Here is a 14,132-nt window from a genome sequence, read left to right as displayed (position 1 = left end):
CCCCACACCTCACCCCTCCTCCCCACACCCCTTCCTCAGGCTCCGGCTGGGTGTGGTCTCTATAGAGAAGAAAAGCAATTTAAATACAGTCCCTGCAAACTCCCTTGGTTTACTTAAGTGAAGCTGAACTCATTGTCCTAGATTAGCCCATTTCCACAAACACACATTTGTTGAGAATTTTGAGCTGAGAGTCGCCCTCAGCAGAGACTAGAGAATGTCCCCCTGGAACTTGGAGGGTCTTGGGCAGGGAGTGAGGCATTTCTCCAGGAAAGGTGGGGGGTGGGGGGCTGGGGGGGGGCTGCCTGGGCCTCCTCAGCTCTTATAATCAAAGCAGCCTTTGTTGGCCTCTGCTCAGTTTCCAGGTAATCAATCCCAAAGTTGGTTTGCTCAGATCTAGCACAGTTTAATACGGAGGCACACACCACCCCAAACTTTTAAAAATATGAACGACTCATTCAAAACCCTGATGGCAAAGGTTACTTCCTTCTCTAGAGATCCCTGTTTCTAAGCTGGAAACAATGTAGCCAACTTGCTAAGGTAATTCCACGGATGATTCATCAATGATAAGGACAACTCCCCAAACTACTTTTTCAAAACTGAGTCTCACAGGGGCAGAGCCTGGGTTGTGTAAGCCCCTGTTTGACAGGTTCCTGTGAATGAAGCCAGGCTGGTAGCCGTGACCAACCCCCCTCCCACCCCCCACTCTGGAATCAGCTTTGCACAAAGAAAACCTGTTTCACAGGTCACAAGCTTTCCTTCAAATGTTGCAAGGCAGAAAGGCAGGGCAGCACCCAAAAAAACAGAGGTGACTCAGGTCACGCAACCTCACTACTGGGTGCAGAAGATGATCTCAGGGCCAGAGGGACAGCTCAGGGGGCAGAGATATATGTCCTGTAGGAACGAGGAACTGAGTCTAGTCCCCCAGTACCACACTGCTGGGTGGAGACCTGGAGGGCTCCAGCAGCCCTAGGACAGTGGCCCCTTCAGACACCTGCACCCCTGGGCCCTCCTTAGCATTGAACTGATGACCCAGCAGACCGAGTATCACAGGAAGCACATGCCCAGTACCCTGAGAGCTTGGGAGCCTCCCCACCCCCACCAGAGAAAAGATGACTTAAAAAATTAACAGTGATCCTTGGGGGCTGGAGAGATAGCCCAGTGGGTAGGGCATTTGCCGTGCACGCGTCCAACCCGGGTTCAATTCCCAGCATCTTATATGGTCCCCCGAGCACCGCCAGGAGTAATTCCTGAGTGCAGAGCTAGGAGTAACCCCTGTGCATCACCAGGGATCACCCCCCAAAAAAATTAACAGTGATCCAAGGAACCCCACACTTCAGAAACTTCCAAAAACCACATATCTCAATACTACCTGAACAGTCTCAGACTAGTGAGAAAAGGTGGAAAGTTTCCCAACTCATCCAATATCACTGTATGAGGGCAGGACAACCAATCACCAATGGCACTTATTAATATCAACCCTAAACCCCAAATGAGGTATAGGTTAATAGAAGCCAGGAGGGGCTGGAGCAATAGCACAGTGGGTAGGGCGTTTGCCTTGCACACGGCTGACCCGGGTTCGATTCCCAGCATCCCATATGGTCCTCTGAGCAGTGCCAGGGGTAATTCCTGAGTACAGAGCCAGGAGTAACCCCTGTGCATTGCCAGGTGTGACCTAAAAAGCAAAAAATATATACATATATAGAAACCAGGAGTACACTTTAAATAATGATCTATTATTTCCAAGGAATATTGGCTGAGAATCACGGTTGGGAGCCCAGGGCTCACTCCCACCTCAATGAAAGCAAGACTGATTACCAAAATCCACCACACTCCGTCGTGAAACAGTAAAGCAGTTTCTAGTCAAGAACCCTGAAAGGATGAATGATCTCAAAGCCTGGAGATGCTAACATAAGGCAGGAGAGGCAAAGAAAAATAAGAGTTCTGGATACCAAGAAACGGGGAAGACGCAATGCAACTACCTGCAAACCTAAGTTCCTTGGATTGCTCTCTAAAGCTAAAATATAACTCTAACACTGCTGTGAAGTAGCAGGAAAGGGAAAATAAAAAATAAAATAAATAACAAGAGTCTGACAAAATGCAGCCAGCTACAAGAAGAGACAGAAGCATCTGGTTTTTGGCTGCGGCCAGAGAAGCCACCCAGGCTCAGGGCTAATCTCGGAGAGGTGCGGGCAGTCGAGTTTTCCTGGGAAGGTCCCAATCTCTGGACCCTGGGTGGGCTGGGGCCAGAGCAAGGGGTCCAGCGCTCCATCCACCCACACCTGGCTCCCACCACTACCCGGGACCCTGCCCAGCTTCAGGTCAGATCTCAGAGAGGCCAGAGAGTCACCTGCAGTTGATCATCCCAGCTCCGAAGTCCCTGCAGAGCAGCAACTCCAAACTTCACAGAGCTGACAGCCCGGGGGAAAAAAGAAAATTAGATAAAAAAAACTGAGGAGAAGCCAAATAAGCTCAGTGAGTGGAAACAATAACACGGAAGGCCTAACTCGCACCAAACAGCTCAGTAAATCCTCAGCCATGACTTTAGCAATAACATTTCGAGATCTATGCTGTACTAAAGGACTAGTCCCTGACGTTCCATTTGCTCTCAACAGAACGAGCATCTCCGAGTGCAGCAGTTACGTGTACCTAGGTTGAGAACTCAATGTGACAACTGACCTGGCACCGGAGCTGCGCAGGAGGAAGAGAGCAGCGTGGAAGGCCTTCAAGAGCGTCGAAGAGGTTGTTAAAAGGACGAAGAATATCTGGCTCCGGGCACATCTTTTCAACTCCACCATTCTTCCTACACTAATATACGCCTCAGAGACCTGGGCCCTACGCAAACAGGATGAGAACGCTATTCAGGTCTCCCAAAGAGAAATCGAAAGAGCCATGCTTGGAATATCACGTTTCACTCAAGTGAGAGAAGGAATCCGGAGTTCCAACCTCCATCGATGATCGAGAATCAGGGACGCAGTCTCGTTTGCCGAGGCATCAAAAATCAGATAGGCCGGACACGATTTGGAGATGACCGCTGGACTAGAGCCGTTACCGACTGGATTCCATGGGACGTCAAAAGACCGAGTGGCTGCCCACCTCTGAGATGGTCAGACTCCTTCGTCAAGACCCTGAATGAATGGTTTGAGGCTCTTAGTGTTCCTGGAGCAAGCAGACGTCATTGGGCTTCTCTAGCATGTGATAGGGACTAATGGAGACGTTACTGGCACCCTCTCGAGCAAATCAATGAGCAATGAGATGACAAGTGATACAAGTGATGCTGTACTGAGCAATTTAAAGTAAATTAATTAGTGCCTGCGGAGGGAGCAGCCTTGGGGACAGGAAACTGGGCATGCTGGTGGTATTGGACTGGTGCTGGAACATTTAATATCTGAAATAAGTGGATTGTGAACAACTTTGTAAATTACAGTATTTAAATAAGACTTTAAAAAAGAAATAAGAAGAAATGCATCATTTTCTATGCATCTCCAAGAACAAGCATGGTAGGCTAAATAATAGTGTCCCGAAGATGCCCAAGCTCTCATCCCTGGAAACCCTAGGTGGGCTACTTTATATGTGTAGAACAGAGCCAAGATAATTAAGAAAGGCCCATTATCCTGGATTACCCAGATGGGTCTCGGATAATGACAAGGGTTCTTGAAAAAGGTAGACAAGATCAGGTTCAGAGAAGTAAAGATAAAAGGATGAAAGCAGTGGTTAAAGAGAAGGGGCCAGAAGGCAAGCAACAGTAGGATACTTACAACAGGCTCAAGAATCTGAGGGGTGGATGGGGCAAAACAAAAGATGTTTTTTAGGGGCTGGAGCAATAGTACAGTGGGTATGGTGTTTGCCTTGCACGTGGCCGACCTGGGTTCGATTCCCAGCATCCCATATGATCCTCTGAGCACCGCCAGGGGTGATTCCTGAGTGCAGAGCCAGGAGTAACCCCTGTGCATTGCCAGGTGTGACCCATAAAGCAAAAAAAAAAAAAGATGTTTTTTATCCTCTGAGACTTAAAAGAAATGAATTTACCCTGAGAACCCTTAAACTGAAACACAGGCCTGCTAACACCTTGATTTTACCAGTGGAAATGATTCTGATTTCTGAGAGCAAATCCACTATAATATCTAGAAATAAATTTAAATATAATATTAGAAGATTAATGAGAACTGCAAGAAACAAAAATAGAAAATATTGAAAGAGGACAAAGTCAGATACTAGTATCTGTGATAAAGCTGCCACTGGACTTATCAACTTTTTTCATAATAATCCCACAAGCAGCCTTCTAAAACATTTTTTTCCCCTATCCTTACCCTCTACGGAGTTTTAATAGCATGAATATTATTTGAATAGAATTTGAATTTGAATGAATGGTATTTTTTATGTATTGTTACAATCTATGTTTTATACATTATTTTTTTTTACCCCTACTAAAATGAAGTTTTAGGGCAGTGATGTAGCTCACTGGTAAAGAGCAGTTGCCTTGCATGTATGAGGCCCTGAGTTTGATCTCTGACACAGCCCAAACAAAAAGTGTTTTGTCTCTTTATGGGTGATATTGCCCTTCGAGGGGTGAAACTACCCCCACCGAGAATACGACAGAGTCAGAGAAAGAAAAAAAAAAAAAGCTGGCTCTTAAGCCACCACATTCTTTGGAGCCTTATTCCTGTTCCACCAAGGTGGTGAGCACTCAATCATTCCTCCCTCTGTTTCCCACAATACCCTGTTGATACCTCAGTTCCATTTTCTGCATTGCAGTATTACTGAGCCTTTTCTACTGCCCCAGTGACCCGTGAGTCCCTCGAGGAGAGAGACCAGGTCTTTTCAAGTTTGCACACTCAATGTCTGAAACAATAGCAGGCATAGCAGTCTCGGCCACTTAAACACAAATAGTAACAAGGAGAAGGCCAAGCCACTGGTGTCATGTTAACCCAGTGGAATAGCGGCACTCTGAACAAGATACGGTTTCTGCCCTGAACATGCACTTAATCCAGAAGAGGAGTCCCCCTGCCAACCTTGTATCAGCATAACAAGTAAGTAAAGAAGTAGAAAACAAATGTCACCAGGTAAATTTAAGTAACAGCCTACACTCAGTAGATATTTATTGTTAGGGATTGCACTGGCTTCCAACAAGCCATGCTGTAGATATAGTTATGCCATTTTCCCATTTTTATAGTTAAGACAGCTGACAGTTAGGCACATCAAGGGTGTCATTTGCCCAAAGGCCTGGAGACAGTCAGCAGCACACCTGAGCTTTGATTTAGGGAGTCTGAGACTCTGTTGCCAGGGCGCTGATCTTCACAGGGCTCCTGAAAGGGAGTCAGGAATTCAGAAGGAGGAAAACTCACTTTCTAGGAGGATCATGGAAGGAGGGAAGCTAAGAGCTAAAGGAAAGGAAGAAATTCCAGACGGGGGTAGGGGGAAAGCACAAGCAAAGATATGGAAGAGGGGGGCTGGAGCAATAGCAACAGCGGGTAGGGCGTTTGCCTTGCACACAGCCAACCCGGGTTCGATTCTCAGCATCCCATAGGGTCCCCCAAGCATTGCCAGGAGTAATTCCTGAGTGCAGTGCCAGGAGTAACCCCTGTGCATCGTTGGGTGTGACCCAAAAAGCAAAAACAAAAAAACCAAACAAACAAACACAAAACAATATGGAAGTAAAAAAGTGAGTACTGAAGAATTCATAGCAGATCTGAATTCCAATTAGGTTAAGGATAATGCGGGACAGGAGAGGGATGTCCCTTAAATCCAAGTCTTTCCATAGATCCTCCAAAAATTACCCAAACAATAAATCAAACAAACGAGACTGATACTGCCATCACACCTGGAAGACAGACTTTAAATTACGTCTACACAGTGAGGCTTACACACTCACAGAGGTCTGAGACTATGTACTCCCAAAATTATAGAGCTTTGTAAACCAATGGTAAATCAATAAAATTTGTTTTCAAAATAAATTACCTATTTTCTTTGGGAGGGGGGCGAAGAGGGGTGTCTGGACCCCACCCTGTAATGCTCAGAGCTTACTACTAGCTCTGTTCTCATTCCTGGCAGTGCTCAGGAGATCACATGAAGTTCTGGGGATCAAAACAGGATTAATTCTGTGCAAGGTTTTAATCTCTGCACTGTTTCCCCAGCCCACCAAATAAATTACCCTCTAAAGACAAAATAAACACCAAGTTTCGGAAAAGCAATCTCTCACACTGCCAGGAGTCACTGGAGAGAGGGCGGAGGCTCTTGAAGAGTCGTGTCTGTCAGAAAAGGGAGCCGAATGGTCAGTGAGTGAAATTCACTCCCGGAGGAAGACACTGCCCCCTGAATGTGGGAAGCAGACCAGCGTACAGGAGCGCGACCACAGGCAAAGGGCGAGGAGCCTTGAGAGAAGGCGCTACTTCCGCCTGCGAGGTGGGAAGGAAGTGGGGACAGCAGGGAAATGCAATATACAGCATTTATATATATATATTGCATTTCCCCAGGGGACTCTCCTCAGCACTCGCACGGGAAAAGGACAAAAATACTGCTTAAAGCCACTGCACTTCGCTGGATGACAGAAGAGGGCACTCTTGACCTAGAAATCTTGTCAACTATGCCAGACTATCAATTCTGTCCATGGGGTTAATGGCAAAAGCAGCCTTTACTTAAAATATATACATATATGTGTATATATATATGTGTGTGTATATATATATATGCATATATAGAATTTTTAAAATGTGTATCCACACACATGTATACATATACCCTGACTGGGCTGGAACGATAGCAAAGCAGGTAGGGCATTTACCTTGCATGTGGCTGACTCGGGATTGATTCCTCCGTCCCTCTTGGAGAGCCTGGCAAGCTACTGAGAGTATCCTGCCCATATGGCAGAGCCTGGCAAACTACCCGTGGCATATTCAATATGCCAAAAATAGTAACAGCAAGTCTCACAATGGAGATGTTATTGGTGCCCCCTCAAGCAAATCTATGGACAGACAGTGCTACAGTGCTAACCCTAACTACTCTCATGTATATAACATAATATAATATATTTTATATATAAGTGTGTGTATGTGTATGTATGTATGTGTGTGTGTGTGTAAAAGAATGGGTTGTCTTGCACACTTGTCTTGCACATGACCAAGCTGGATTCAGTGCCTGGTACCACATATGGTCCCCCAACAACTGCCAGGAGTAATCCCTGATCACAAAGCCAGAAGTAGGCCCTGACCATAGTCAGGTATGGCCCCAAAACATACTTAAGAAAAAAAAAATAGAAAATAATCGTAACACAATAAACTGAAATAGATACCTTCCAATAACACTGCAGATATAACAAAATCACCTTGAGTTAGAAATTGAAAAATTACAGAAAGGAATTAAAGCAGAGAAGGAACAAAACAAAATTCATTAAGTTTAGGAAAAATAAACAAAAGGAAAGTAAAAATATGTATCAAAAGTAAATTTTAATTTTATGGTGTTCAAAGGAAAGCTTAGAAATACAATACAATAAGGAGTATCAAAAACATAAATCAACCAAAAAGAAAAAAAATCAGACTTTTCTAAAGTAAAAATAATTTAAGAAGTAGACAAAGATCTAACAGAAAAATAATTAAAGTCTCTAAAGAAGATAACAGAATATTCAAAACTATAACGCAGAATAAATTCACAAAGGTCTAACTCTGAATCTCAAAAGGATCCACTGGACACCTGAAAAAAGCTTTCCAGATCAAGCGACCTTAATGCTTATCCAAGTAGAACTATTAGACTGTTTTTCACCAGGAGTTGGGGAGGCTTTGAACACACCCCGAAATGCTTAGGGTAAGCTTCCAGCAGTGCATCGGGACCAGGTGGTGCCAGGGACCAAACCAGGGTGAGCCACAGCAAGGCAAACTCCATAATCCCTAAACTGTCTCTCTAGACCCCGATCTACTATCAGGCCTTAAAGATAAAGAAAAAAAAAAGTTCTCCAACAAAATAAGTAAGATTCAAAGGCAAGGAGCCGGGAGCTAGTCCAGGCGATGGGGTGCCTGCCAGCACCACAGGCTGCCCTAGCACCCCGGGTACCGCACTGGAGGCCCCCTGGCATTGTTCAGGATGTCCAGAGGCATCACCACAACCCTGGTCCCCAGCAACAACCCAATGCCCGGTTGGCAGAGTCTTGATGGGAGTGGCCCCGAGAGCACCTTGAGCACTGCCTGAGCACTGCCTGAAGGCTCCCCACAAAATAAGTCAAAGGCAAAAAAATTTAGGTTCCATCAGGCTTTTCAAAAGCTACATTTAAAAACTAGGCAAGTACAAAATTTTAAGAAAACAAAAAGTAGGAGCTGGGGCCAGAGATAGTTGAGTAGTCTGAGCACATATTCCTCATGCTGGAGGCCCTGGGTAAGTCCCCGGCACCTCAGGTCCTCTGAGGACAGCTGGACCAACCCCTAAACACACAGAGTACTCTCTGAGCAACAGGAAAACGGGGAACTGATGGAGGGAAAGGGCACTGGTGAAGGGCTTGGTGCTGGAACACAGTACACCTGAAACTCAGTCATAAATAGCTTTGTGACTCTATAATTTATGGTGATTCCGTTTTTAAAAATGTAAAAATAATCCCTGAGCTCCGACAGGTATGATTCGAAATACAACCAATCAAATAAGAACCAGTATCTTTACAACATTTTGATAACTTAGATAACAGTTAAGTTATCTTCTAAGTACCAAAGCCATAGAGAAACACTATTAAGTAAATCAAGACTCGAGAAATTAAGAATCTGCAGCTGGAGCGTAGTACAGAAGGTAGAGTGTTTGCCTTGCACGCAGCCGCCCCTGGTTCAAATCCCAGCATCCCATATGGTTCCCTGAGCACCACCAGGAGTCATTCCTGAGTGCAGAGCCAGGAGTAACCCTTGTGCATTGCCGGGTGTGACCCAAAAAGAAAAAAAAAAGAAATTAAGAATCTATAAAATAGATGAATTCCAACTAGGAGGTAACTAAGGAAGCTTCAGCCCAAAGACTGACAGTCAGAATTTAATATAGTAAATTATAGACTTAAGACTAAATTACAGGTGGAGCAAGGTAGATGAGTTAAATATAAATGGTGTAAGTTCTGACAAAGTAAACTGCAACTGAAAGTTCTGAAGAAGTAATAAAAAAATAATTTAAATGCCAGATAGACACATACTATTAAAAATTAAGGTGGACAAGTGTGTGTGGGGCTGAGGGTAGCTAAGATAGAGAAGAGACCAGTATGACAATATTAGCTGGGAATGGTTATGCTGGACATGAGGGCTTAAAATCACTTGCATCACTTGTCATCATGTTGATCTTCGATTTGCTCGAGCGGGCGCCAGTAAGTCTCCATTTGTCCCTCCATTCATTGTGCTAGTGTAGCCCAATGCTATCTGCTCGCTCCAGGAACAGGAAGAGCCTCAAACCGTTCATTCAGGGTTTTGACGAAGACATCTGACCATCTTGTTGGTGGGTGGCCATGCGGTCTTTTGACGTCCCGTGGAATCCAGTCGGTAACAGCTCTAGTCCAGCAGTCGTCTCTGAATTGCATTACATGACCGGCCCATCTGATTTTTGACACCTTGGCAAACAAGACATTGTCCTTGATTCTTGACCATTGGCGGAGGTTGGAACTCCAGACTGACTTCTCTCACTGAGTGAAACGTGATACTCCTAGCATAGCTCTTCCGATTCCTCTTTGGGATACCCGAATAGTGTTCTCATTCTGTTTTCGTAGGGCCCAGGTCTCTGAGGCGTATGTTAGTGCAGGAAGAACGGTGGAGTCGAAAAGTTGTGCCCAGAGCCAGAGGTTCCTTGTCCTCTTAACCACTTCTTCGATGCTATTGAAGTCGTACCACGCTGCTCTCTTCCTCCTGTGCAGTTCTGGCATCAAGTCGTTCCTCATGTTGAGTTCTCGACCCAGGTACACATAGCTGCTGCATCCAGAGATGTTCGTTCCATTGAGAGCAAACGGAATGTCAGGTACTAGTTCATTTTTCATGAACATTGTTTTGCTGAGATTCAGCTGCAGTTCGACCTTTCCACACTCGCAGTCTAAGTCGGCCAGCATTTGTGCCGCTTGGCTAATGTTTGGTGTTATTAGAACAATGTCATCAGCAAAGCGGAGGTGGTATAGTTGCCGACCATCTATCCTCACTCCCATTCCTTCCCATTCAAATCACTGCATGATGTTCTCGAGGGTGGCACTGAAAATTTTCGGTGAAAATCTTCACCGAAGGTATCACCCTGCCGAACCCCTCTCTGTACGTCAATGATCACATACAGTTTCCCTGACCACTGCACGAGGAACCCCAGATCACCAAGAAGTGGATTAGCCTCTGAGCAGTACCAGGAGTGCTTGCAAAAACAAAAGAGTAAAATCAAATATTAAAAAATAACAATAAATAAAAATCAGCAAATCAGAAGTTCAGGATGTGACTCCTGAGCACATGCACAGTGGCAGAGCACATGCCTTGATGGTGGAGGACATTGGGTTCAATTGTCCCCTGAGTGCCACCTGGGCAGGGGTGGGGCGCCCATATGGAAAAAAAGATACTAAAGTTAAATGTGAAAATAAGATAATGGACTTTTATTTTTGGTTCTGTTTTGTTTGGAGGCCACATCTGGCCATGCTCAGGGGCTTCTGGCTAATGAGGCTTTTGAGGGTCTGTACCGGGTGCTGGGGGTTAAACCCAGGTCAGCCATGTGCAAGGCTAGCACCCCACCTGCTGTAGTATCTCTCCAGCCCTAAAAAGCGTTTTAAAAGACAGAATGGTATCCATTAGGAAAAGTATATATCTAAGGTTGGAGAGATAGCTCAATAGACTAAAACACATGCTTTGCCTGCAGGAAGTCTGAGTTCAATTCCTGGCACATGGTCCCCTGAGCACCACTGGGGTGCACCCCCTCCATACATACATCTGTTTGTATGTATCATTGTATCACTGTCATCCCGTTTTTCATTGATTTACTTGAGCGGGCACCAGTAACGTCTCTATTACACTCAGTCCTGAGATTTTAGCAGCCTCTCCTTACTCCTCCTTCCCAACGATTGGAGACTCTTTCAGGGTCAGGGGAATGTGTGCGGACGGGATACTCTCGGTAGCTTGCCGGTCTCTCTGAAAGGTATGTATATATCTGTTATTGTATTTTGGGTATAAATATGCCATGGGAGCTTGCCAGTTTGTTTGTATAGTATATATTGATCTTCCTTTAGATATAGTGAGAAACAGGCTGGAGCAATAGTACAGTGGGGCAGGGTGCTTGCCTTGCATGCAGCCAACATGAGTTCAATCCCCAGCATTCCACATGGTCCCTGAAGCACAGGCAGGAGTAATTCCTGAGTGCAGAGCTAAGAATAATCCCTGAGGACCACCGGGTGTAGCCCCACCAAAACCCCAAAACATTCTTAAATAGTACAATTAAATTAAAATAGAGAGAGAGAGACAGCAAAGAAAACATCACATAGAAAAAGAAATAAAGGCCATGTAACATAATATAGTAGTTATCACACAAAAAATAAGAGAGTTGAGTCCAAACATGTCACTCATAACATGAATGGATTCAACTTTTATGTTAAAAAATATTTTTGGTTTCTCCCAGACTAAAGATCCAGAAGGAAGATACAGTGCAGCTTCCATTATGGGGGCGGAGGGGGGGAAGCCTATGAAAGAATATAATAGGTATGAAAGGAGAAATTACTGATGTAGAGCGAAGGTCAGGGGAAAATTTTAATAGTGGGTGAGAGAGCAAATGTTTTAGGTTTACTGGGCCAGACAGTTCAACACGAGCACAAAAGCAGCCAACTGCACTGTATTCCAGTAAGACTATTATAAACTCAGGCAACAGGCCAGACTAGGCCCACAGGCCATAGCTTGATCATGCCTGATAGAGTGCTAATTAATAAAGCAAAATCTTGGCTTTTTGTAGATACTAATAAAATAGACAACCCACAAGCCAAATTGACCTAGAAGCAAGGAAGAAAACACAGATGCAGGAAGAAGTAATCACTGAAACAAAAGAAAACTCAAGAGGTTCAATGAAACATTTGTTCTCCAAGATTCAAATCTGAAAACACAGAATGCGCTCCTAAGGAAACACAGGCTACCAAAACATTGCACTGCACAGAAAACAAAGTTTATACCAGGACCAGAGCAATAGCACAGCAATAATAGTACTTGCCTTGCATGAGGCTGACCCAGGTTCAATCCCTGGCATCCCATATGGTTCCCTGAGCACTGCCAGCAATGATCCCTGAATGTAGAATCTACCAGGCATAAGCCCTGAACACCACCTAGCATGCCCTCCAACCCACCCTGTCAAAAACGTTTAAACCAGTATTCTTGACCTTTTACACCTGCCTTCTGGCACCTGTCTGCACAGTGGCCCATGGAACAGCAATTCTGACGAAGGCCACAGACCAGGGTTTTCAACCTTCTGCATCTGCAGGCCAGCACCTGGCTGGGGACCAGTGTTTAAAGCATTTAAATAGCAGTCCAGTTTCCACAGAAAAATATCAAGCAAGTTATCAAGAAATTTACTTGAAGAAAAAAAGGAGAAAAAAAAAAGAGAAATTTACTTGACAGAAAATGCCTGCTCCTGTGCCAAGATGGTGTCACTGGTGAGTTCTACCAAATAAGCAGAAATCAGATAATCTGAATGTAATAATGAAAGAAAGAGCAGTATAGCACCGAAGCAAATCCTTCCACTTTTTTTTAATGAAGCAAGGAAAATATAGATGCGTAAACTTGATCTAAAAAAATAATACAAAAAAGGAAAGCTATATACCAAGATCACATATTAACACTGATACCAAAAAAAATCAAGAAAATATTAGCTATGGGGCTGGAGTGATAGCACAGCGGGTAGGGCGTTTGCCTTGCACGTGGCCGACCCGGGTTTGAATCCCAGCATCCCATATGGTCCCCTGAGCACCACCAGGGGTGGTTCCTGAGTAAGCAGCCAGGAGTAACCCCTGTGCATTGCCAGGTGTGACCCAAAAAGCAAAAAAATAAAAATTAAAAAAAAAAAGTTCAACGCCAGACCCTCACACACACACAAAAAACTATTAGCTAGTGAAATCCAATAACCATATAAAAATTATAAAATGCCAATGGAAAATTTATTTCAAGTGGAGAAAACAGGAGAGGAATTTAAAATTACATCAAAATTTAGAGATATAAAAAAGTGAAATTTCGAAATCTTAGTTCCCTTTCCTTTGCATTTATATCAATGAATACTTTAGGCTAAGAAGTTAGTCAAAAGGCTGGAGTGCCCAGGCTCAGCTCCTGGCACTGAAACCACATGGTCCCCCGGCCTGGCCAGAAGCGACCCCCGAGTATAGCCCCTCAATACCTCCAGGTGTGGCCCCAAACAAACTTAAATAAAAATAAATAAATTGGGGCTGGAGCGATAGCACAGCGGGTAGGGCGTTTGCCTTGCACGCGGCTGACCCGAGTTCGAATCCCAGCATCCCATATGGTCCCCTGAGCACCGCCAGGGGTAATTCCTGAGTGCAGAGCCAGGAGTAACCCCTGTGCATCGCCAGGTGTGACCCAAAAAGCAAAAAAAAAAAAAAAAATAAAAAAAATAAAAAATAAAAAAAATAAATAAATTATATTTTCTCTGATTTCAGCCTCCTTGAGAAATCCTGGCGCTCCTGTCTGTCCAGAATATTATAACAGGGTGGTCCTGAAAAGAAGCAAAAGGAAGCCATGGCCGTCAAAGCGAAACATTTAGGGGCCTTCGAGCAAAGGGCCCCCATTCTAACAGCACTCCTGTTTATCTACCCCCCAGGTGAGGGCCAACCTCCCTGGATCTAGAGCACCATAAGGGTTAACAAAGAGCAATCATTTCGTCTCCACATTAAATATGTAGAGATTAAGCACATTACAGATTAAACACATTACAGCTGGTTGGCTATGCCAGGCAAAACGTTAGGCCTTATTTACGACCTGACCAGCTGCAAGTATGAGTTTCTCTGGCGAATGGTTCATACAGGAAGCAGACATGATACAGATGTAATTTTTCTGAAATTACGCATCTTGTTTTGTGGAAAGCCATCAGACACCCTGTTGAAGTATTTATGGCCATACATTTTGGAGTTGGATTCAAGGAACAGGAGTCAGTTACGGAATCAAACTCACAAGGTCAGCACATCT

General features: G+C 44.5%; 1 protein-coding gene across 1 annotated transcript in view; it reads right to left on the bottom strand.

Moving 5' to 3' along the window:
* The window catches only part of SUSD1 (sushi domain containing 1), a 143,215-nt gene that overhangs the window by 46,992 nt on the left and 82,091 nt on the right, over nucleotides 1-14,132 (bottom strand). The window lies entirely within an intron of this gene.

Source organism: Sorex araneus, chromosome 1 (genome assembly GCF_027595985.1).
Source record: "Sorex araneus isolate mSorAra2 chromosome 1, mSorAra2.pri, whole genome shotgun sequence".
Taxonomy (NCBI): Eukaryota; Metazoa; Chordata; class Mammalia; order Eulipotyphla; family Soricidae; genus Sorex; species Sorex araneus.
Note: the sequence above shows the minus strand (reverse complement) of the source record. Positions and strands in the feature narration are given on the sequence as shown.